The sequence below is a fragment of the Crocodylus porosus genome, unplaced genomic scaffold (genome assembly GCF_001723895.1).
Source record: "Crocodylus porosus isolate Cpor-Errol unplaced genomic scaffold, CroPor_comp1, whole genome shotgun sequence".
Lineage (NCBI taxonomy): Eukaryota > Metazoa > Chordata > Crocodylia > Crocodylidae > Crocodylus > Crocodylus porosus.
In genome coordinates this window covers 37200670-37227780 of record NW_017728909.1, presented here as the reverse complement: position 1 = coordinate 37227780, position 27111 = coordinate 37200670, and positions in this window count along the sequence as shown.

The window sequence follows — 27111 nt, the reverse complement described above, 5'->3', positions numbered from 1 at the left end:
GACCTGATCCAATTGTTTCCCAAGCCTGCCCAGGGAGCAACGCCCAGCACGCTTCCAGTGGGCAGGCCCAGGGAAGAGTTGGATTGGGTTGGGTCCTGCCTCCAAACTGGAGCAGCACTTGGCCCACTAGCAGCCCACCCAGCCAGCCCCAGGGGTACTGCTGCCATGGAGGGAAGGACTAGTGCCTCTGCAGCTCAGGGGAGGGGCAGGTAGGCTCCAACAACAACAACAACAGAGGATTGGGTCCCTTACTGCTTCTGGCTTCAGCAGGCTCCTGAGGCCAGCAGGACACCAGGGGCCACCCAGAAATGGGCTGCCTTGCCTCTGGGTCAGTGCGGGAAGGTGGCAGGAGAGTGGCCAAGTTTGCTGGCAACCAGAGAAGGTAGGGGGAACGGTGCACAGGGCACTGGAAGCCCGGGCAGGCTCAAGGCACCTCCAAGCTGGGGCAGCACCTGGCCAGCTAACACCCCACCCGGGCTTTCAGCACTTCATGCATCATCCCCGCCACCTTCTTCCACTGCCAGCAAACCCAGCCAACCTCCTGCCACCTTCCACTGCTTACCCACGACAACCCAGCCTGTTTCCAGGTGGCCCCAGGCATCCTGTCCGCCTTAGGAGTCTGCTGAAGGCAGAAGCGGTAAAGGGATTGATCCTTTTTTTCTGCAGAGCCTGCCACCCTCTCCCACAGCCAGGGCAGAGGGGAGGGAAGTGGACAGCTTCATCATTGCTATTTGCAACATTGCAAACTAAACTACACTGGAACTTAGTTTAGTTTGCAATGATGCAAACTCATTTAAAACCCCCAAAGCTCTTGCACATGTACAGCAAGAAGTCATCAAGACACAAAGTGACACTTTCATCATGTGTAAATGGTAATGTTGTCACATGTACAAGTGCCCTAAGGTTACATTCTGTGCCTTCTAAATTGAAATGGTGTGTTTTTAATTGAAGTGGTAGGTTTTATTTTTCTGTCACTGTATACATGTTATTGTCCTGGTGGCCACAGGTGCCTAGTGAAGGCAGAAATGGTGAGGGGCCCAACCCTTTTTTTTTTTTAGCAGAGCCTGCCCACCTTCTCCTGCAACCAGGGGGCCATTAATCTGTGCTGTTAATCTGTCAGCTCACCCTCAGGCTGTGGGAGGGGTAGGCAGGCTCCACAGAAAAGAGGTGTTGGGCCCCTTGCTGCTGCTGCCTTCAACAGACTTCTGAGGCCAGCAGGACTCCTGGAGCCACTCAGGAACAGGCTGCCTTGCCCCTGGGGCAGTGTGGGGAGGCAGCAGGAGGGTGACTGGGTGTGCTGGCCTCCAGAGAAGGCAGCAGGGATAGTGCATGGGGTGCTGGAAGCCCAGGCAGGCTCAGGGAAGCTAGCAGCCCACCCTGGGGGGCCTGCACCCTTTGCACTGTCCCCATCACCTTCCCTGGCCACCAGCACACCCAGGTAGCCACCCTTCTTCTGCCTCCCCACACTGCCCCAGCCCATTCCCAGGACGCCCCAGGTGTCCTGCCAGCTGCAGGAGCCTGCTGAAGGCAGAAGTGGTGACCCAACCCAATCCAACTCTTCTCTGGGCCTGCCCACTGATCCTTTTTTTCCCCCAAGGAGCCTGCCCACCTCTCCTGCAGCCAGGGGGTGAGCTGACTAATGGCTGCAACATTCCAAGTTGCAACACTGTAAACTAAACTAAACTACACTGGGTTGTAGTTTAGTTTGCAATGTCACAAACTCATTTAAACCCCCCCAAAATTGTGCATGTGTGATGCCATTAAGCCACACAAAGGGAAATTTTAGTTGCATGTACTAGTGCTGTGTGAAATTTCACCGGCTGTTTCATTTTGATGCTATTTGACTCATTTTGAGCTTGAAACAATGAAAGCAAAAGAAAATGAAGGGCTTCGAAACAGCCTTGAAACAAAGTGAGGGCAGTCGAAATGTTTTGAAAGGTTTCAAAACATTAAGTTTCAAAGCAGCCCAGCTGAATTCCCCTCCCAGTGCTATTATCAGGCTGGGGAAGGGAACCCAGCCCAGCTAAGCTGAGCTCTCCTCCCCACCCTATGATCCTAGTGCTCAGGAGAAGAATGCAGCTCAGCTGGGCTGAGTTCCCTTCCCCAGCCTGATCAATCGCAGCACTGGGGAGGGGAACTGAGCCCCAGTGCAGAGCCCTCGCAGCCCTCCCATGTTTGTGGTCCCCAATCTGCTTGCCTGATGAGAGAGGCTGTTTCAAGTTTTCCCATTATAGCCTATGGGCGAAATGTCAAAACAGCATCACTGTTTTGATGATACAAAACAAAACAGCAGTTTTGAATCAAAACAAAATTCAAAACAAAATGTACCATTGAAACTCTAAACACAAGTCAAAATGGAATGGTACAATTTTGCACAGCCCATCGTGTACATCATGACATTGTCCCCATAATTACACATAGCTTTTAAATCTGCACTTCTAAAACATTGCTTTATTAGATAAAAACAGTTAGGAGAGCTTAGAAAAGTATACTTAGTAGCAGGTAGTGCAGTAAATTTCAAGGACTAGTTTTGTTTCTCTCTCTGTCTTTACTTTTTGAAGTCCTTTTAAAGTATTCAGCACATGCAACTCTGCAACACTGATAGCATCCAGGGTTACACCAGGGACAGGATTTTCATGTTTAGGGTTTTTAAATTCAAGGCAGTGATTTATCAGTATCATTCATTCATTCCCTCATGTGCAGATGCATAATCCAAATGGATTGAATCAAGTCAGCCAATGCTTTTGCAATTTAGTGGCTGAGAAAAATGATAGCAGCTAAGGAGAAGACCAGTAATCAATGCAATTTTAACAGAGCCAAAAGGAATTTAACTAGGAGGAGGGGAAAAAATCAAAGCTATTCCATTACTGCTAAAAAGCAAAGACCATCACAAAATCAAACATCTTTATTCAAGCAGCATACTGGAACCTTGGCATAGAGCTTGATTGCTATCATTTTATGTGTGCATTCAGCAAACTTTGGTCCAAATTTAAACCCAATCACTATAACCCTGATCCTACATGCATAAGGTTCACATTGTTAAATCCTACACAGAGAAGTAACAATGTTTATGAAATAAAACAGTTTTGAAATCTGTTTTCCCAGCTTCTCCTGTAGGAAAATATGGGTTTAAATCTCAATGTCAACATCCTATGTTATTAGAAAGTCCAACCATGCATATTTCCTCCCCTCAATGCCTACCCCAGATTAGGTGTTAATTACGAGCCTGGCTGCAGTACCCCCCCCCCCCCCTTTGTTTTGTTTTTAACTTGTTGCAGCCCTTCTGCTCAGGAGCTCTTCTCTCCATGGTTCCCAGGTCAGGCCCCAGGCTTATAGCCTACAAGACCAGTCCATTTTGGGTCATGTGGCTCCCTTGATTGCTCTCTACCACACTTGCAGTCTGCTTTTCCCTAAAGTAGCAAGAGTGCCAAGCTCCCTGCTACAAGGACCAATGTTACAATTGCTATGCATCTTTGCAGTGAGAGGCTGGGTGTTGGCAGTTTCACTTGGAAATAAAGAAAACTAAAATTGGCCATGCTTAGTTAGAGGGAGCTGTTTTTTAGTTTGTCCATTCCTGGACAATATATATATATATATATAGGTGTTTCATTTTAATCACAGAAAAATGTGCATCTTTGGTTGCTTTTTTTAACTCTAAAAATTGGTGATTTTTTTTTTTTTTTAAATCAGAGAAAACCAGGATCCCTGGTCAAACCATTGGGCTTGCATCATGATTAAGTCATTGAGAAATGCTTTTGTAAGGGAATTCAGAAACATTACCTAAATTTCATTCAAAGATGTTATGCTTACATCATCTTGCCCTTCACAAAAATGAGGTTGTTACAAAAACTGTTGGGAAATGTGGCTTTTTGCACAGCTGTTTTACAAATGCACTCCTGCATGAGAACATACTTGATAGCAACCATTTTTAAATGAAATTGTGCCTTTTGGAGCTGAAAACAAATGTGCTCATCACTGATCACGTCTTGTTGAAAGGAAAGTCATAACAGGTCCCATCTTGCCATGTGGCTGTTTGGGGGCGGGGGGGAGAGATTGTTTGTCCTTCAAATTCAAAAAATGACCATGACATCACTGCTTGGTTTGGTTTCTCTGAACACGTGAACGGCTGATCAGACCAATTTGTGCTTTGTACTGTCTATGGCATACTGAGCAAGAGATGCTGCTTTAGGTAGCTTGATCAACAGCAGACCAAGCTGCTGTTGCGAGATTTATGCTGTTTGTACTTCTGCTCTGTCTCAGTAGTTCTTTTCTGCTCATATGGTAGCTCTGGTATGGATGAAGCTTTACCAGGTGGAATGATCATGAGCAAGATCTTCCCAAGATTTGAGGTCAATGTTGAAATATTTCAAGGATGACCTGAGGGAGTCCTTGAAGCATTTCATCTGACCTCCCTCCCAAAGCTCACCATAAAATATCTTCTTTGGCAGTTACTCATCTGACATCACGGTGACATGGCCTGTCCATCTCATCTGTGATTTCATCTGTGGATGCTTGGAATGCCTGCCTGAATAAGAACCTCAGTGTCTGGGACCCTCTCTTGCCATCTTAGCCTCATCAGTTTCCTCAGACAGCCCATGTGAAAGTGGTTCAGCTTCATAGCATGGCATCTGTACACTATCCAGGTTTCGCATGCATACATCAGGACTGGCAGCACATTGGCTTTGTAGACCTTCAGTTTTGTTTGACTGATGCCTCTGTGCTCCCACACATTTGCATGTAATCTTCTGAAGGCCAGGTTTGCTTTACTAATTCTGGCATTGGTTTCATCATCAGTGAACTGCATGCGACAGTGTTACTGCCAAGGTAGGTGAACTTGTCCACTGCCTGGAGAGTTTGGCCATTCACTGTGATGGTAGGCTCTACATAAGGCTTTTCTGGTACAGGCTGGTGCATCACTGCCATCTTTTTAGTATTGATTATGAGACCAAAGTCATCACAAGCTGAAAAGAAATAGTCCATACTCTGCTGCATGTCAACTCAGATTTGGCATTCAGAGAACAAACAGAATAGCATGAGCAGTCATTTCCTAGAATTTCATCTTCACCTGTAGTCTCTTCAAATTTAAGAGTTTGCCATCAGTCCAGTAACTGATGTCAATCCCAGTATCACAGTCATAAAAGGTATCTGTAAGCATGGCAGAGAACATCATACTGAAGAGGGTTGAGGCCAACACACATCCCTGCTTGACTCCATTGGTGACTGGGACACGAACGAGCATGCCATCATGGAATTGCGGAACCACTGCAATGAATTTCACTGGACAACCAAATTTTCACGATCTTCCCAAGGCCCTCCCAACTGACTAGATCAGATGCTTTTTTTCAGGTCGATAACAGTCACATACAGGTTGGAGTTCTGTTCCTGGCATTTGTCTTGAAGTTCATAGATTTCACAGACATCAGGGCTGGAAGGGACCTCAGAAGATCATTGAGTCCAGCCCCCTGCCCCAGGGACAGGAAGTCAGCTGGGGTCACAGGTTCACAGCAAGATAAATGTTCAATTCACTCTTAAGGGAGTCTAGAGTAGGTGCTGGTACCATACCTCTGGTGGCAGTCTGTTCCAGGCCTTGGGGGCTCAGACAGTAAAAAAGTTCTTCCTTTTGTCCAGCCTGAAATGGTCTTCGAGGAATTTGTGACTGTTTGACCTTGTCATCCCTTGGGGCGCTCTGGTGAACAGGCATTCCCCCAGATCCTGATGTACATCCCTTATCTACTTATAGGCAGCCACCAGGTCTCCCCTGAGCCTGTGCTTTTCCAGGCTGAAGAGTCCCATAGCTCTTGGTCTGTCATCATAAGGCCCGTTTTCCTGCCCTCTGATCATGCGCATGGCTCTCCTCTGGACTCTCTCCATCTTCTCCACATCCTTTTTAAATTATGGAGCCCAGAATTGGATGCAGTACTCCAGCTGTGGCCTCACCAAGGCAGAGTACAGCGGGAGGATGACATCCTGGGATTTGCTAGAGAAGTGTCTATGAATGCAAGTCAGAGTTTTGCTTGCTTTGCCAGCTGCAACATCACGTTGGTGGCTCATATTCATCTTGTGGTCAACCATGACCCCTAAATCCCTTTTGGCCCTGGTGCTAGCAAGCATAGCACTGCCGAGCCTATAAGCATGCTGTGGGTTTTTCTTCCCCAGGTGGAGTACCTGGCATTTTTCAGTGCTCATAAGACTGGTTACAAACATTTTAAAACAGGAGAACAAAAAGTAATGAAGTCTTATGTTTGTTCACAAACAACCTAATTTGCCTAAAACCATGAATCTCTCCACACAGAAAGTCATCGTACACATTCAAAAAAACAAAACCAAAGATGCACCTATTTATGTAAATGTTTCATGACCAAGAAAAGTACTATCCAGCTCCACAGCTGTTGAGATTTTGGTCATATTTTCTTTGCAATATTCTGCCCCTCTGGTTAATGTCAAATGTCCTAAATAGCTGCAAAAAGGACATAGAAAATTACTGTTCCAGCTAATTGTTTCTCCTCTAAGTATTCCCCTTCTCGTCTTCCTCACCCCAAAATATTTGACAACATAAAAGTTCCATTGTGCCAATGCCAGTCTTTAAAACAGATAATCATTGCAAGGAATATTAATCCTAACTCCAAATATGAAATGCTACCAACTCTCTCTCCTTATTGCACAATACTTTATTTCTAATATTAGATCAGTGTCAGAAGAGATAAAATGAAAGTACACCGTCTTCAGATCACTGTTGTTTTTTCTGTTTCCTAAATACAAGATATAAAAATGGAAGTTCACCATTAATGGACAAGAAGCAATGAAGAGATCTCTCCAATTTTTTTCTGTGTTCCGATAAGGATACGAAATCAACATTGCATCACTGTCCACTCAATGAACACCAGGGGCTATTTTACCTTTCAATTAAGCATACAATAAAGAATCTCACATGGGATTTGGGATGTTTGTATGAAATGGTTTACCTACTCACATACCTGACAGCCTAATTCTGCAGTCTTTAGTCAGGGATAGCTCCCCACTGTAACATGTAGTTTTCCCTGCTCCCTTTCTCTCATCCTGTTTATGTCTTCAAAACTTGCAAATAAAGAAAAAAAAATTGAAATGATATACTTGGTCTAATAAAAGATATTGCCTGTACCCCAAGACTTTTGTCTGCATAAAAAACTAAGGAATCATGAGCTTGATTACAGCTGAATGCAAGCGTTGATAGAACAGAGCAGTACTACCTTGTGTCTGAGTAGGAGCACAGCTCAGCACTCTCCATCAGGATTGTGTGGCCCATGGGAGCCTCCATGGCCCTATCCTCCCCCTCCAGCCACATGCTGTCACCAAGTCCTGGCCAGCATCTGCTGTTCATATGGAAGGCAGGCAGTACTACGCAGACCCAGGCCATCTAAGGTACCAGGTGAGATAGGCAGCAGGTGGTATGGCAAGGAAGGAGCAATAAGGCTTGGAGAAGCAGAACTGGCACGTGTGGGGTCTGTGTGTCAGGACTGCAGGGGAACGAGGCCAGCAAGGGTCAGGTTGGTGAGTAGGTTATGGTTGGGTCATTATGGTGAGGATGTGGTCAGGGGTATCAGGGTCTAGTGGTGAGTAGGGACCCCTAAAGTGGGGGCAGGCAGCACAGTTTTAAAGCATTGCTGCAGCCAAGTAAGACTTTATTCTCCATGGGAACTTGAGACAGATTTAGAAAATGGGTGTTAAATCCCTAAATTTGAACCTGGTTTTGTTACTGCCATTCAGGGTCTGGCAGAAGGGCTACATTTACATTATCTAAAGTACATGTCAGTACAAACACATCAGTAAAAAAGTTTGGTTGTCAGAAAAAGTTTGCAGATTGTCAATAATATTTTTTCTAGAGTTGGCAACCCTTCTTCCAATGTCACACTTGTTTGAAATTCACCCATCCTTTCCCTTTCGCTGCCAGAGGCTTAACTGTCAAACATGTCCCTGTAACCAAGAGACCTGGATAAGTCTCTGGATATGGATTCCACAACCTCCCATTTTTGGTAATGTTTTTCCATGCCTCCCCAGTGAGATATGCCTGCTGCAGAGAGCAAAAGTTGGATACACAAATAAAAGAAGCTATTTCCCTCCAGTCCCATCCATTTTTCAACCCTGTTTAATATATAAGTGTTTATATAGTGTCATAAATGTGCATGGAGTCTATTGAACAGATAGCAGGTCTCTCCCACAAAGATCTTACATTTTTAAAAAATACAGGGGGATAAAATGCAAGATATGGAGTAATTTATGGCCATCCTAGGCATAATCCTGAAAGGAATGGGATTCCTGAGACATACAAGGGTCTGTGCTAATGGATTGCACAGCAGTGTAAATGTGTTGTGTGCTGAAACCCTAGGACTTCCCCCTGATTATATCATGAAAACAGAAGAAATCATGACAGCAATGATGACCATTCTGATAATTCTTCATTGCAAAAATGCCCCAAACAGTTTCTCTTTTGTTATTGCTACTCAGAATTTTGTGGCTCTGCACTTTTACTAGGACTACCCTGCTAAACACTAGAGGCAAAATCCAGCCTCCATTAAAACTGATGATAAAATGTCCATCAACTTCGCTGGGGCTAGGATTTCACTCCAGGTCTTCACTGCAGAAGGATTATGGCAGCCATATTGGTTCCCACAACATAAAAAAAGTGCCACGTTGGCTAGGGTGGCAGTCACACCTCTCAAAAGGTGCCAAGATAAGGGCTGAGCAGTTCTGTCACTCCTAAACCTTTTTCTTTCCTTACTCTGATGGAGGCACCATAGTGGGAAGGATAGTACTATTATTTGTCACATTGTACTTGCCCTTTACTGGCTTCAACTTCCGCAGTTTCATGAGCATTACAATTTTTTAAAAGCCAACAATTTTTTTACATATTTATGAATACACCATCTAGTCTTGATAATATCAAACTAATTCTGTAGTTGAACAAGTAAAGAAGGCTCCTGTAGCTAAAGTACAGATCATGTCATCCTAACCCCTAATTCTTTATGGGGAATAAACTCAAAAGAATACATTCTTTTAGAAAAGTCCATCATTCCAACCTTATTTAATCACTAAGTCATCTTCCATACCTCCACCACACACTTTGTCCTTTTATCTTTAAATATTGTTAAGCTTTAAAAGAATAAATTAGATACTTCAGTATGTGTGCCTGTCTCATTACAACTCTGCTTTGCCTCTCAGTTCCCAAAGTGTGATACTCTCTTATTATATCATGTTGCTGACCACATGTATCAATCATTGCAACCACTCAATATAATATTGTTTCCCTTGCAACAATGAAACTCTTGTCACTTTGTTCAAATATAGAAAGTATAAAAGCACATTTTTTTGTCTTCTCAAGGTTAAAATCTTGCATTTTGATAGCAGCTAAAATGACCTAGAAGCAACCTCAACTTTGCAAAGAAATTAGATTTTTGCTGCTTTAGATTTCCAAGTATATTTTACAGAGAGAACTGGTTGGTGACTCAGACATTTGATAGTCTAGTACAAAGCACAGTGGGCGCATCTACACGAGATGTTACATATCTGTAGAAGCAGCTACATAGCCGTAGCTCATTGCTACACCAATGCAGCATTGCCAGGCATGAACTGCGATGCCAATGCTACTGCACAGTAGCTGCTAAAAATAGCCATGTGGTGTCAGGACTGCGCAGTAAACGCCAGCCTAAGCAAGAACTAAATGACTGCTGCTGCATGTGTAGATGCACCCAGTGTATATCAAATAAAAATCTGTAGCTCCATGTTCTCCAAATAAGGGCATTCTCTCTGGAAAGTTTATCATCTGCCCAGAGTCAGCCACATGAAATAAATCAAGGATATCAAAAAGTTTGGCACAGGTTTCCCTTTTTTCCCCCCTACATATTTAACAAACATTGGCCACTCTACACAGAAGCATCTGCAGATACATCAATGCAGATGTATTTGTACTGAAAACTAATAAATGCAAGCAACTTTATATTCCATCTGTAGCCTCAAATTGCAGTGACAGTAGAATGGCAACAAACTGAAATTTATAAGGATGAACAAAGGTGGCAATTTGTACACCACATGTCTGGTAGCAAATTACCAATAATACTTTTAGTCTCCATCTTTATGATGGCTGCATAGAGATATCATTACATCCACATTTTTTCCTCTCCTTTTATACACTGCCAACTGCTTAATGGAACAAATTTCCATCTATGGACTCCGCAAAACCCACAGCTTGCATCCCAAAAAAAATATTTAATGTCCAGCTTTTAAAAATTCTGGAAAATCCCATTTGACAAGCACTGATGTGCAGTAAAAAGAAAATAATTTCACACTGTGCTGTAACACTAGCATGCAATTCCATATGTATTCTACATAAACTTTTTTGAACAAGGGAAAAAGGACTGCTGAATAATATTTGTCCCTGGAAAAGTTGAATCTTGACTGCAATTGTGGCCAATATTATTTTATCAGCAAAGTCCATCCCCGATTTGGAGTGGGCAAACGAATGGAATTTTTTTAAAATATATATATATATATATATATATATCAGCACTTAAAAAAATTACATCCAGCCAAGGGTAAATTTAATGTCAACCTTCCTCTTGGCTCACAACCTCATTAAAAGAGATTCCTCACCAAGCTTCTTGGAGTTACTAACGTGGCAGTCTTCTCTACCATTCTTAGCACATCTGAACTTAGTGAATCAATCTCTGGACAATTTGACACAAGGAGAAGGAGAATAATGTGTGTGTGAAAAAACCTATGCAAGAAGGAAATGAAGAAACTGTTTGGGGTTGTCCCCTTCATTTAAGCCAAGGGTGTCAAAGATACTGCCTGTGGACCAGATTCAGCCCACAGAGCCTGATCCTCCTGCCTCCAGTGCTGACCCTGGGTCTGGAATTGACTAACGCCCACACATGGTGTGTAGTGGACTAGCCACGTACATAGGGTTTGGGACATACTCTACACAGCACCTTTCCCAGCTGGTCCAGGACACGTGCTGCATGTTGGTGCCCATCCCAGCCAGTCTAGGACACATATCACAAACAGCGTCTGCCCCAGCAATTCTAGGACACACAAAGCACTTGCCCCAGCCAGTCCAGGACACATGCTGCGCATAGCACCTGTTCCAAGATCCACACAGATTCATAGATGTTAGGGTCAGAAGGGACTTCAACAGATCATTGAGTTCAATGCCCTGCCTAGGCAGGAAAGAGTGCTGGGGTCAGATGACCCCAGCCAGATGCCTATCCAGCCTTCTCTTAAAGACCCCCAAGGTAGAGGAGAGCACCACCTCCCTTGGAAACCCATTCCAACTTTTGGCCACCCTTACCATGAAGAAGTTGTTCCTGGTATCTAGCCTAAATCTACTGTCAGTTTGTGACCATTGTTTCTTGTTACCCCAAGAGGCGCCTGTTGAACAGAACATCTCCAAACCCTTTCTGCATCCCCCCAATTAATTTGTAGGCAGCCACAAAATCGCCTCTCAGCCTTCTCTTGCAGAGGCTGAAGAGGTCCAAGTCCCTCAGTCTCTCCTCATAGGGCTTGTCCTGTAAGTCCTTAACCACACAAGTGGCTCTCCTCTGGACCCTCTTGAGTCTATCAACATCCTTCTTGAAGTACAGCACCCAAAACTGGACACCCTACTCCAACTGCGGTCTGACCAATGCCACATAGAGGGGAAGTATCGCCTCCTTGGATCTATTTGTCATGCATCTGCTGATGCATGACAAAGTGCAGTTGGTTTTGCTGATGATTTCATCACACTGACAACTCATGTTCATCTTGGGAGTCCACTATGACTCCCAGATCCCTTTCCACTTCTGTACTGCTGAGGGGGTCATTCCCCAGCCAATAGGTGTGCTGGATATTTTTGCACCCTAGGTGCAGCACTCCACACTTGTCCTTGTTGTACTGCACCCTAACGTGTAGTGCCTACTTGTCTAACCTGGCCAGGTCTGCCTGCAATCATTCCCTATCCTCCAGAGTATGCACTTTACCCCACAATTTAATATCATCTGAAAACTTGGACAGAGTACACTTCACATCCACCTCCAAGTCACTAATGAAGATATTAAAGAGTACAGGTACAAGGACCAAACGTTGTGAGACCCCACTACCCACATCCTTCCAGGTCGATACTGACCCATCCATTACCACTCTCTGGGTGCAACCACTAAGCCAATTTGTGACCCACTAGACCATGTAAACATCTATGTCACAGCCTCTTAATTTATTTATGAGAATAGGATGAGATACTATATCAAAGGCCTTGCTAAATTCCAAGAAAACTACATCCACCTCTACTCCTGCATATAAGCATTTTGTGACCCTGTCATAAAACAAAACCAGATTGGTCAGGCATGATCTACCTGCTACAAATCCATGCTGGTTTCCCTGCTGCATTATTTTTCCCACTGGACTACCACAAATATAATTCTTCATAATCTTTTCATAGACCTTTCTAAGGATGGAAGTGAGACTGACTGGCCTATAATTACTTGGATCCTCCTTCCTCCCCTTCTTGAAAATAGGGATCACACTGGCCCTTTTCCAGTCCTCCGAGACCTGACCCAAGTCCCACGAGCACTCAAATAGCTGTGCCAGTGGTTCTGCTATGACACCAGCCTATTCCTTCAGTACCCTCAGATGCAGCTCATCCGGGACTGCTGACTTGAACACATCCAGTCTATCCAAGTAACTCTGCACTAAGTCAGCGTTGACAGTTGGTGGGCTGGCATCCCTCTGATGCCATCTAAGAACCCATTAAGAGACTTATCTTGAGCCCTGTTCAGGAACAGAGGCAAAAAACTCATTGAATAGCTCAGCCTTGTCCCCCTCTGTCACTAATTGCTCCTCCTTGCTCAGTAGGGGTCCTATGCTGCCCTGCGCCTTCCTTTTACTCCCTACATACCTAAAAAAAGACTTATTGTTGTCTTTAGTTGTGTTGCCAGCCTCAGCTCTGTAAGTGCTTTGGCCTTTCTAACTGCCTCCCTGTAAGAGTGGGCCAAGTAGATAAACTCCTCCTTGGTAGCTTCCATCTGCTTCCATTGCCTATATGCCTTCTTTTTTGTCCTTAGGCTCCCCTACATAGTACATGAAGAACCACCCCCCACCCCCAAAAAATACTGTGGGGCAGAAGCCATTGGTTGCATGGGTCTTAGACGAGCCCCTCATGGGTGTTGCATGTGGCACAGTCCCAGATCAGCTATATCCTGGGTGAGACCAGGGGCCTGATCCAGCCTGCAGCACAAGGCATGCTCCCTTCATCTGGCCCATAGATCAGCCCCACCATTACTCATCTTTCTCACATGGCCAAATGAGTTTGATATTTCTGTAGAATCTAGGCAACTGATATGTTTAAAATGGAGTCTCCCTTAGCTATCCCCCAAATATCAGTACAGGAGAAAAATGTGGCTCTCCTCTACTCTCCCTTCCTCTAATTTTTTTTTTTTTTTAAACAGGAAATTGGAAATGCTCACTCCAAGATTATGCAGTCATCATGAAGAGCTGACCTCACCTCATGGGTAGGAGGGAAAAATAAATTAAAATATAACATTTTTTAAGTAAGAAACCTCCTTTACTTTTAATCTGAAATCTAAAAACACCCAGGATACACTTTTTTTCCCCAGACAGGTTCCTTTCTGTGCACAGCTAACAATGCAGTTCAACAGCAAGTGTTTCAAAGTGCTTTTGCAACCATCACAATGTGCAGTTTTAGTGGAACAAAAAGGATGAGCTGAGACTAGCATCATTGCAACAAAGCCTTTATGGAGCCACTTCCCACACGGTGCAGTGGTTTACCAAAATATATATAATCAGTGATGCACTCCAATCCAACCAGGACTTGTGTGCTTGATTCCAGAATTATCCAATAACATTTTTATGGACTGTGTGCTGCAGGTGGTCAAGCTAACTGATCATAATATTTCAGTCCAGTTGTCCATGAGAATATGTCCGTATGCTGAAAAGCTATTATCATTCAAGTTCATCAGAGCTGTCCAGCTGAAGGCCCATGGGCTGCACGCCACCCCCAAAGTGTGAAGTTGCATCCCAGGCTCCTGCCCAGTCACCTCCCCCTGCTCCACCCCCTAGCTGTAATAGCTTGGGCTCCCCCTTCCTCTTACAGCTTCTGCTTTCTGTGCCCACTCCAGGGGGTAGAACAATGCAATGTGGCATGGTGCAGGGACTTAAAGATAATCCCAGAGCTGTGCATGCAATGGAGTGAAGAAGCGAGCACGGGCATGCACCACACCAGGGGGTCATCCATACAGCATGTAGCCCTTGGGCCTGTGCAGCCCCCACTGCTGCAACCCCTAGCTGCTTATGACAATGACAGTGACAGTTGGACAGCTCTGAATTAGAAGTTTCCTTTAGTCTTCCTGTCCATCTATCTGGTGTAAAGAACCCCTGCCCTCCTCCTTCCAGTGCTACTTCCATTTTATACACACACTTCTTTGCCCTACATATTGAAGTGCCTAGTAATTAGAAACAATTTTGATCATCAATATCATCCACAGACTGTGCAATCAAGGATGATTTCTTCTACATCACCCTTAAAAAGCTGTTGTTCTAAGAAAGATCCTACCTTAAAAGTGACACTTGGATGAGGCAGCAATGTATTTCAGACTTCTTAAATTAAAACAGGTGTGGATTTTCTATAATTAGGTTAAAAATAAATTCCAGAAGGAAAATATCTGGTAAAGGAATGGGTAGGGGACAAATCTAGTAAATTGCATTCTTCTCTCCAAATCAGCACAGTGGTATGTGTGATAAGTGGAAACTTTACTGTAGGAAATGAGGTTTTCAAAATCATGAGTTGAGAGGCACCAGCCAGTTGTAATCATTTGACAATCCGGTCACAAAAAGGAAGAACGTAATCCCGCTCTGGCAAAATGCTAACTCAAGCATTCACATCCTGACTTGCCTGCAATGTCTCCCCTGTAATCTCAGGATATGTTTGTGCTACACAATACAAATACAATACAAGGCCAGACAGAGATACCCTGAACTAACTCTAAATGAACCAGCTCAGGTAACCTAGGCTATGTAGTTGATGCTCTAGCCAGGCTAATATACACTATTTATCAGGGTATTATGCTATGTAAAACTATTTCCAAATTATCCACTAAATACACTGGATGTTTAGATACTGGTAGATAGTAGTTTTTTAAATCTTGACAAACAGATTGCCTGGATGGATAGACTCTGGTCATTTAGTAACAGGGGCTTACATGCATAAATTAAATAAAAACAGTATCACTAAATCCCCTTCTCTGCCCAACTGCACTGTAGCTAGGTAGATGCTGCATTTTCACAAAAGGCTGTATTTCAAGGGCAAGTGATCATTCACATGCTTTACAATGCAGTGTTTAAGCAGAGAAGAGGAAAAGGAAGAGCACCAGTAGGGAAGAGACAGACAGTTTGGTCTGAACACTCTACCTCTGAAAAGTCTGGGGAAAAAAAACAAAAAAAACTTTTCAGCAGCGTTAAGGTGAGAGACAGAAAGAGTGCTTCAGCTTCTCCTAGCCTATTCCAGTGATACAATGGCCCTAGAAACAGGCAAAACATTTTGAACTCTGGTACCTAAAGTTAAGCATCTGAATAAGCAGCACACTTTTTCACAGACGTTTGCTAGTTCTCTATGGGTGCTTTTACACATGACACCATTAAAATGTACATGTGATGAAAATGTCACTCTTTGTTGCTTAACAGTGTTCACAGTATAGATGTACAAAAGTTTTGGTGGGTTTAAATTACTTTGCATTATTGCACACTAACCTATATCTGGATGCAGTTTTGTTTGCAATATTGCAAATTGTAGAGCTGTCAGCTCACCCCCTGGCCATGAGAGGCAGGCAGGCTCCACAGGGAAAAAAAAGATCAGGCCTCTCACTGCTTCTGCCTTCAGCAGGCTCCTGTGGCTGGCAGGACACCTGGGGCAGCCCAGAATCAGACTTTGCTTGCCTCTAGGGCAGTGTGGGAAGGTGTCAGAAGGGCAGTTGGGTTTGCTGGCAGTGGAAGAAGGCAGCAGGGATGATGTATGGGGTGCTGGAAGCCCAGGCAGGCTGCTAGCTGGCCAGGTGCTGCCCTAGCTTGGAGGTGCCCAAGCCAATGCTTCCCTGAGCCCACCTGGGCTTCCAGCATCCTATGAACCATCCCCACCTTCTCTGGCTGCCAGAAAACCCAGATGCCCTCCAGCCACCTTCCTGTGCTGCCCCAGGGGCAAGACAGCTTGTTCTCAGGCAGCCCCATCCAACTTGCCAGCCACAGGGCCCCACTTCTGAGCACAAGTACTGAGGGGCCCAAAGCTTGCTGTTGCGGAGCCTGTCCACCCTGCCCACTGTGGCCGGGGGAGAGCTGCTGGCAGGCTGAGTGGCCTCTGAGCTGCAGCGGCCCCAGTCTTTCCCTCTGGGGCAGAAGCACCTCCTGGGGCTGCCCGGGCAGGCTGCTAGCAGGCCAGGTGCTACCCCAGCTTGAAGGCAGCGCCCACCCCAATCCAACTGTTCCCCAAGCCAACACACTGGAAGCCTGCCAGGTGCTGCTCTCTAGGCAGGCTCAGGAAACAATCAAATTGGACCAGGTGCTGCTTCTGAGCTGATACAGCATCCAACTCACTAGCAGCCCATCCAGGAAGCCCCAGGGGCCACTGCCACCTGGAGGGAAAGACTGGGGACCCCTACAGCTCAGGGGATCATAGAATCATAGAAGTCGGGTCAGAAGGGACCTCGTAGATCTTCAAGTCTGACCCCCTGCCTGGGCAGGAGAAAAAACTGGGCTCAAATGATCTCAGCTAGGTAGGCATCAAGCCTCCTCTTAAAGACCCCCAGGGTAGGAGCCGGCAGGATATAGCTTTCCACACAGGAAAGGGCTGGTTTCCTGCATGGCCCCATGTGTCTAGCTAGCTGCAGCAAGCTACTAGAAGCACAAGTGGTGAGGGACCTGATTCTGCTTCTGGAGGAGCCTGCCTGTGCCCCCTCCCCCAGCTGGGGGGCAAGCTGCTGGCAGGCCAAGCATCCCAAGGGAAGTGGTGCTGGCTCCTGCCACCAACCTGTTACATGATTTGGGGCAAGCTGCTTTTACCATAGAGTGCTCATTTCTACTCCCTGACCCTGTCAACCTTATTTAGATTCTGCAGGGAATATGAAGTATGTATTGCACAGATCTGAGCACAGTAGAGCCTCAATTTTATTCCTTGCTTCACAGCTGTACCAGGTATAGCCTAAACTTTTTACTACCTAGTATCAAGTTGTTTGTGGGGTATTGTGGCAGTTACAGTGTGATGGTACACCACTCGTACAAGGCAAAGATGCAACCATTATGGTACCAAAATTAATGTACACCACAGATCATGCACCTTAACCCTGGAGATGACAGCATTCCTGAAGACTCAGTTGAAGTCCTTTCTCCTACATGTGCTGAACTGGGACACTAAATAGCCACAAGGATTAGCCCAGGACTGTGGTGGTTTGGTAAATGGGTATGTGCCGAGAAGCATGCTGAAGCAGTAGCAGAGGTGGCCTTAGAGGTGGGCAACATAGGTGACTGCACAGGGAGCCATAGTCAGGGGAGTATGAAACACACACACAGCAATGCTCTCCCCCCATCCTGCCCTGGCCAATCCCCACCCCAAGCAGTAGGAGCAGTGCCCAGCCCACCCCTTCCCACACCTCTAGCTGCTGCTCAGAAGGAGCTGGGCCAGGCATGTGTGGGTGGTGTGGTGCCTGCTCCAGTTCATCTATCTTGCTTTTCACAGCAGCACTGGTATCTGCCTGCCCACCTGGCACACCATGCAACTCTGCCTCCCTACCAGACTGCATCCCACACCCCGTCCATCTGCCTCTACCTGCAGCAGCAGTGCTGACTTGGGGGGCGAACACCAAGATATGCATTTGCCCAGGCTGCCATTTTCCCTAAGGCTAGCTCTGAGCAACAGTGTGAAGGTCATGATATGTAATTTGCGCCAAACAGTATGGAGAACAGATGTATCTGCCAATGGAATGGAAGAGGAGGGCATACTACTGAGTGGCTTTCCATTTCCTTGCTTTTGTTGGCTTGTGTCAAGCATGCTAAATATGTAGCGATCACACCTACTTCACCACAATTTTGGAGTGTTGATCCTATGAAACCCAGAATCCATGTGTCAGATTTTACTGAGACCACTGCAGTAACAGGGATTATCCCAAAAGCTCAGAATCTGATATAGAACTAAATCCACACATCACCCAGATTCAGGTGTCTTCTGGATTGTTGATTCAAATCCCCCTTTAACAGATACACACATAAATAGTTATGGAAGTGCTTTTTTGTTTGCCTCTGGCTGACACAAGGATTTCCACTGACAGGCACCTGATGAAAGCCAAGCCACCCTTTTCAGCCTAAGCAAAGCAAGGAGCCACTCAAGAACGGAACTAGCACATGTGAAGAAATAATCCTCATAGCATCAAGTTCACTCAAAAGCTCCTCCGGATCATACTGAAACACAGCTAAAAAAAACCTAAAACAAACTTTCTGCCCTATTCCTACTGAATTCTTTCAGTTAAGAGAACGGAAGGTTCTTCAGGTTTCAGGTCTGGTTCCAAGACCAGAGAATAAATATGGGGTTTCTACCTCTGAAAAGTCTGGGAAAAAAAAAACAAAAACCTTTTCAGCAGCGTTAAGGTGAGAGCCAGAAAGAGTGCTTCAGCTTCTCCCAGCCTATTCCAGTGATACAATGGCCCTAGAAACAGGCAAAACATTAATGTCCAAGGTGCCGCTCTGGAAAGCAGAGGAAACCAGGTATGTTGCTGCCCTGGGCAAAAGGGGGAAGAATGCAGAGCGCTTACTACCTTACACAAGCCACTGAACAGCAGTGTGAGCTCTCCAAACATAGACCACTGCTGCCACAGCATAGGCACTGCCTCTAAAGTAGCACCCAGGACTGGTTCCCCACTCCCACCTCTAGAAAGACGTAGGCTTGATTCTAGCCCTTAAACAACAAATCAAGGATTTCCCTTTCTGCTCATCTTCCCCAGAGATTAACAGAGCCCAGACCCACTAAATTAGTTCAGACCATGCTGTCTCTGTAGTCTCCAGAGTCAGACATAGATCCTTTCAAAATGCTGTGGCTAGTGCAGGAGGAAACATAGGTGAGTTTCATTGGTCCCAGTTTCTCCTCTCTTCTTAGCACAAAGCAACTAAAACTTTTCCAGGTAGAAAGGAAAGCCTGGTAGTGAAAATGATGGTAAGTACCTCTGAGTCATTCCAGCTTCTCTGTCTAGACCAGGGGCAGGCAATTCTTTTGGGTGGAGGGCCACTTAGAGTTATGGCAAGCCATTGAGGGCCACATGACAGGCAGCCAGGGGCAGATTAATTTTAATTTTCTAAATTTTTTAGGGGCCCTGTGGGCAGGATAGAAGGGCCTGGCAGGCTGCTTCTGACCCCCAGGCCACATTTTGCCCATCCCTGGTCTAGAGCCTGTCTGGCATGGAAAAAATGACTGACAGCTACCCTAAAAGCACAACCTGATTACTGATCAAGGTCAAACCAGAAGCCTTTGTTTTGGCAGGGTTGAAAAAAGGAGATTGTACTTTAGTAAGAGTTTTATGGGTCAAAACAGAGTTTAAAAAAAAAAAAAAAGACAAGAAAAACCCTCAAACAAATCATCTATAAAAAGCAATCAGGTTGGTCAAGTATGAATGACCTTTATAGCAGAAACTATAAAAATCACAAGCTTAGACCTACGTTCAATACTGATCACCATAGAACTCAATGTATGCTGTATTGTTCACTGACCTTGCCATAATTACCTAGAAGGGGAAAAAGTCCAGCTCTTGGCATCAGCAACTCAGAGGGTTAAATACAGTACATGCTGCAGAGCACTGGGTCCTACATTGGTAGTATGCACTTAATAGGCAAGTTTCCAAAACAGGGAGTGTCTTCTATTGTAGAGGGAGTCTAACAGACAGGTATAGACAGGCTATAGCTCAGGTCTCCTCGAAAGAAAGGCAAAAATGCAGAAAGCAATAATCTGGAAGCAGAAATAAAAGGATAATAAAAGATACGGTATGCTTCCTCTGCTTAGCACACCCCATACACTTCCCACTGAGAGATAAAACAAACAGCAAAAATGACATACAGCCATCGATGTGCTTTTCTTCAGCTTAAGCAACAGAAAACCCTATCTCCATGGTTTTTTCCCCCAACACCTTTCCTATCTAACTCCACTGCAGTGCAACTGCTCAATTGTATCACAAGAAGAACGAACATAAGGAAATCTTGCCTTCTCCCCTCTGCACTATAGTAACAATACTATAGGTGGGGGGACCATGAACTATAGTTTGCCCAGACCCAATTTAATGTTTTCAGTGGAAGAAAACATCTGAATCTATAGCAAAACTGTATGGTGCAAGTCTGCGATGTTTCAATTCAGCAGTCTGTTCCAAAGACATGCATTTAGCGGTAGTGATTTCCCTGTCACAGATACCTGTATCAAAAATAGACTGTATGGGGAATATGTCTAGACAAGCAATCACAACATTTTATTTCAGTATGCTTGGGTCAGGACAGTACTTTCTGGGATAAACGAATGAAAACAAAGAATGGCAGAACTTCATTACATTTATGGTCACTTTATTTAAAGTTTCATTTAACAGTTTTAATATAGATTTCATAGACATTAGGGCTGGAAGGGACCTCGGGAGATCATCAAGTCCAGCCCCCTGCCCAAAGGGCAGGAAGTCAGCTGGGGTCATAGGATCAATGATTAATAAATCATTAATCAATTATGTAGTCCAAAAGTTTACTTATAATTCTGTCTGATAACCATCTAAAACTTTCTATTGCTGTACTTATAACCATCTGAAAGACCTATCAATCAGTTGCTCTCCTTTATATAAAAGGATTGTTAATAAGGTGCGATGAAATTTAGGCCCTGGCATACATTACACTTAAGACATGATTAATCAGTTAATAACAACTTAAGTTGTTACCCAGCCACACATTATTACACATTTTTTGTAATAATTTTATGGCTGGTTCCTACCACATCATTAACTGGACACATCACCAGGCTGGGGCTCCCAACCACAGGATTTGCCCTCATGGATGGAAGTCCCATTAGCTGATCAAATGCTCCCAGCTGCAAAGCTGTATCACTCACTCCTGTGGCTGGGAGCCCTGTCAAAATGACCCAGGGTCCAAGATGCGTCACGTGTTCCTGCAACCAGGAGCCCAGATCAGGGTGCGGGAGCTTGCTACTTGCTGGTCCAGGGAGAGCCCGGGATCATGATCCTGGGCTCCCCCTGTACCAGCAAGAAGGCATGATGGGACCTAATGCTAGATCCCACAATCACTCTTGCCATGCACGTGGTTAGTCCCATGCTGAGGTATTCTCATGCCCCAGTCAACCACCCTGCAGCATACTGAGCCTGGTTGGAGCAGCCCTGATTGGGCAGGCACCAGCCAGCTGAAGCTGCTGTGACCCCGCTCAACATGCTGTGATCCTGGCACATGTGTAAAAACTGAGAATTTCCCCAAGAGCAATAAACTGCGGAGCAATAAGCTAAAATGACATTGTGATATATTATCCTCAACTGTTCTAAATATCCATTTGCTTTACTTAATAAAATTCAGTCATTTGCAGCAAGTTTCATAATCCTTCCAGATAATTAGTAAACCTCTAATACCCTGCAGATTATCTATACATACAAGAAGTTGACATTAAGGATGAAACTACATTAGTACCCTATGAGTACCTGCAGGGTACTACACTGCAGTCAGAGCTAGCCTGGATCCCAGCAGAAATTTAGTCAGAACAAAAGCAGAGTTTAGCAAGGGCTAAATTATCTTGCCAAGCAGCAATGTAGACTTACCCTCAAGCAACAAATCTATCTGCAGTCCTGAGACAACATTGTCATGTGTCCCAGACAGAACTGAAGGGCTGTAAGTCAGAAGCACCAAGTACATTGCAGAGTTGATTTTGGTACCAACTTCTTAATTTACAATCTCACTCTGCTGATTTCTCAGATGATGCCTCAATGACGCTTTTAAACAATCTATAAGAAAGTTTACATGAAGGACGTCAAAAAACCTCCACTATACTCTGGGAAACTGCTAATTCTGATATCATACACTGAATTAACTTTGTTTACCACCGTCATACAAGTTCATTGCAATGAAGACCCAGATTTTCCAGTCCCCTAATGAATTGCAAAAACCCATGCAATAGCAGCTGGTAGGAGTCACATGGGACAGGACAAGTTCTCAGGGAGATGTCATCATAAACTTTATAGAGAGCCTGTGGCCTCTACACAGATGTTCACGCCACCTTCAAGTATTCCAAAGATACCAACAAGTTGTGTGCCAAGTCTGGGTATAAGCTCGCTACTGGACAGAAGGTGGGTATAACTCCCATTGTGTTCCATAAAAGGGAGAACCCGTCTATGAATGGAGCATAACATACTGATAAATGAAAATAAACTATTTCTATACAAGAGAACTGACCAAGCATGGGTTTGACAGTGTCCTTCTACATTTGACTGATTTAACCTTGTAAGAGGCAGGGAGTTCTTTTAAAAATGCTCCTTGAGTATTTATCTAGAGGATAGTAAAAAAAAAATTGGAAAAAAAATCACTGACTGCAACCAGCAGCAGGTTCGTACTTTTCTTGAGTGGAACTGCTTTCCCAGGCTGCCACGAGGCTGCCTGGACTTCCTGCAGAACGGTGGAGCTGCACAGAGTCCAGTGCTTCGCTCCGCAGCTGTAGGGGCAGCAAACTAAAACTCCTCAAAGGAGTTTAGTTTGCTACACCCCCAAGTCATTTAAGGCATATTACGCCGCTGGATTTCCTACAGCACCTGGAATTAATGAACAATATGCTGCCAATGCATGCAAACATCAACACCATTAAAGTGGTGCAAAAGCATTTAGCCCACTTTAAAGTTCTGCCTCTCATTTCTTCTGAGCACGGCCAAGAAATTCACAGTTAAATTAAGGCAAAGTAATTGAGGTATTCTAGCAGTACATTTTTGACCAAATCCTGCAGTCAGTCCTTCTGAAAAAAAAAAAAAAAAAAAAAAAAAAAAAAAAATCGGCATTATAACTAAAATCACTGACAATTTTGCCAGAGTAAAAACTGATAGATCCAGCCCTTTGTAATGTGGTGGGTGTGTGGTACTTGCTCGTGTAAAAATAGGGGTAAATACCCTATTCTCAGTCCATAGCCACCTGGATCTCCAGAGACAATGTTCAATGCCAATTAGTACCAATTATGATAACATTTTTTTCAGATGGTGCCACTGACAAGGACACTAGACTGAGACCAAAACCCCACACATTTCACAGTGGTTACTTAACACTCAGTGCATTTACCCCATGTCCTTGGCATGTCCGGGCAGGAATACTCTCGAGTACTCCCTATCCACCCATTCCATGCTCATACACTTCAAATCTAGAGAGCGTGCCAGTAGAACCACCAGTGGCCAATCTTAAACACACTGGAAACCTTAACTGTGGGGGGAAGGACCCGAAGCTACTTTTCCAGCATGTGTTTGTGCTTAAAATATGCAACCAAGAAAAAAAAAAGTGTGCAGGTGCAGCATGCTTGAAAGCATTCTTGCAAGGATATGCTAAAATCTTAAACTAAGTTACTGCTTTGGCTGAATTCCATTTAAAAACCTAGAAATGAAAGGTTTCATATCTTATTGCAACTCCTTTCCTTTTCAAAGACCTCATTTTTCATTGTTTCATCAGAAGAACAATTGTAAAGCAACACAGTTTTTGCAAGTACTAAATTCATTTTTTAAATCTGATCTCAGAAAAGAAAAGGGGTAGCAAATGCAATTTCAAGCCTTCTCCCTTTTTCAGCTGGAAGGATTAGACCTCTTACCACAGAGTGGCCAGAGGCTAAGTAGAACGTCTAATAATATTGTTTCATTTTTTCCTTTAACTTCATAGCTCCCCCTTGTTCGCCAATTATGAACAAGAGTTAAAAAGGGAGGAATTAAGAGGAATTACCATGTTCCACATTTTAAGTCCCTCATATTCTTTTTCTTTCTAACCTAAGGCTCATCTCTCATAAAATGAAACCATGGAACATTCCTTGCAGACTTTTTCAAATTATGCTTTAGATTTTTAAAACATGGGGACAGGGAGATTCTCAGAGGTTTAGTTAGCTGGTCTGTTTCCACTGAAAATCTAAATGTATGTACCCAGTTTTGCCTTCTTCCCCACAATGACCAAAACTCCCTGCCCAAGCTGTAAACGTGTACAGCTGACCTCCTTGACTATTTCACAGAGAAGCTTCTTTAACCAGATGCCATCAGCCTCAGATGAGGGACAGCATGGTTTTATGGGGAGGGTGTTCTCTCCTTGTGCTCCCCCTTCTGAGAAAGAAGAGACAAGGTTGACCAGACACAATGCTAGGGCTCTCACACAGAGAAAGAAGTGAAGAGAAGAAGGACACAAATCAAAGAGGAAGGGAAAGAGTGGTAAAAAACCAAAACAAACATCAAGTTGAGAACAAAAGCAGAGAAAGTGAGGCAAGAGTTAGAGAGAATACAGAAGAAGGGTTGGAGATTTGAAACATTTGTTACACACACTTGGGATATCTCAACAATATGCCACATTGTACAATGTAGACGTATCCACAGAGTGAAGAGAAAATGGGAGGGGATCCAAAGCGGGCATGTTAATCCAGGTTAGTGCATAATTTTTCATGTGGAGGCAGCATAGAGCAGATCATCTCCCAGGCCTCTGCTCTGCGAGATTCCTGGGGTGCATTTCCAGTTCTGCCACTATCCTCATTATGACAGCTTGGGACAGCCACAACATTTCTGTTTCATCTTCTGCATCTGTGAAATGAGTAACATGGAAGTTTCCTTACCCACCTGACACAGGGGTTATAAGGATTAATTCATATTTGTTAAAGACCATCAATTTACTCAGATGGAAAGCGTTATATATTTAAATGAAAATTGTCATTAATATGGCTGTACAGTTGAAAGCCATTTGTCATTAGCCATAATTCATATTCTGAGGTTTTTCCAGGTCTGTTTTTTTCTCCTCTTTACTCTATTTTACCAAACTATGGTTAGAACTTGGAGCCAATTGCTATACACATCACAGATCATATATCCAAGAGAAAGACACCAGTGTTTCAGCCAAAATGCTAGAGAGATTAACCTAAAGCAGTTTTCATTGTGAAAAGATTTTTCCTGAGGTAACTAGAAAGAGACTGATGGCTTCCATTTACATCCAGGAATAGCTGCGCATTTAAAAAAAAAAAATCCACCGACTAGCAAAAACATGATTAATCAACTCCTAAATCAAAGTGAAAGCCTACTTCCAGAATGAAAGAATTAGCCATTTGGAATCCAAGAACACTGGACACTGGTCATGTTTTGCTCTTCTAAAATATATGATTAATCGATTTCTTATGGAGGAAAATTATATTTTAAAGTATTTCCTTTCACACTCATTCCCACAACAACATATTTGTTCTTTACATTTCCAAATCAGAGTGAGAGAGAGAGCGAGAGAGAGCAAGCGATATGCAGAGACATGCAGTATGGCAACGTGGAGAGAAAAGTCAAACCCATACTACTGATAGTGCTAATCAAAGGTTTGGCAATGCCCTTTGTGTGGCCTCAGAGCACAGCTGAACAGGGCACTTACCAATACACAGAGCTGACAGCCTACCGTGACCCTCATTCTCCTACCAGGAACAGACAAAGAGAGAATGTTCTTGAGGGAGCGCATATGTGTGTAACAATCAATCCAGATCAAACTGCTATTACCTAGGAACAACCCATTAAGCACTAGATATCCTGGGAGGACCTGTTCAGGGATGAAACCGAGGTAAGCCCTGGCCAGGCAAAAGCATAGGGGCAGGAAAGACAGCCTTAGCCTGGGAAGTACTGCTCATCATCTTTGTGATTGCTATATGGGATTTTATAATATAAAAGAATGAGGGATTTCCCCAACTGGTGGTTAACCCAGTTCCTATTAAAAAGATATAAGTGCCCTAGGGAATACTGTATCTTTCATTAAAAGCAGAAGGCATGTAGATAATTTCACATAGTTGTTTCCCTCCCTATGAGCCCCTTTCTCTCTTTTTGCCTCAGCTTGAACCTTTCCCTAGTTACGACTTCCAAAATGGCCAGGAAGCCAGAAAGACGCACATACTTACTGAACAGTTCTAGGAACAAGTGTCTGTGCACTCAGTCCCTGCACAGCCCCATAAAAGTGTACTAGATGTGGTGCCAGGGAGAAACAAGACAAGAAGACCACAGTAGGAAACCATAGTAGGAAAGTAGTATGGAGACTGCTTGGAGGTTTTATTCAAATATCATTTTCCCTCTTGTATCTTTGTTTATCTGGCTTAGTTTTGTACTGCCAGACACTTTCACATTGTATTATACCTCAAAAAAAAAAAAAAAAAAAAAAAAACTTAAAAAACACTTTGAGACTGATTATAGACAGATCAACTGCTTATTAAGCTCTCCCCTCCTTGACGTATTTGTGACATTAAACAAACTTTTATTTTTCTCTATAGTGTTGGTTACTGTCAAGGAACTAGGAAGGAAAAATATCCCCATCTATGCAGAAAGGTTTTAAAGTATCAAAAAGCACAAATCACTCCGAAACCAAAATTACACAGAACCATGTGATCCAAGCCACAAGACAGAGCGCTCTAGACAAAAAATGACAACAGGCAAAAACAGTAGCTGTCTAACAACTTTCAGCCAATACAGAAAATATTCATAACAATTTTTTTCCCAAGTTTTCCCAGATTCTATTCCATTTAGTAGGCATGTAAGTGGATTTAGGTACCTGAGGGTACATGTAAATGTTGCATCTAATCAACCTAATTAGGGTTAGGTCAACCTATCTGCCAATCTGTGTAGATGTTAATGGAGGTGAAGTCAAGTAAAAATAAAATAAAAAATAAAGATGGCTGGCCTGATCTAAATTTAGTGTACTTGAGGAGGTGAACTAAGTTAGATCTGGAACAGGTCAACTGATCTACTGAACAATCAACAAGTTCAGAGCACTCTCCCTTCCCTCCCCCCCCCCGATGCCTGCTTCCCACATCAGGAGACCAATGTTTTGGGGTTCAGGGGTCCCCGGAGGATGACACTGATC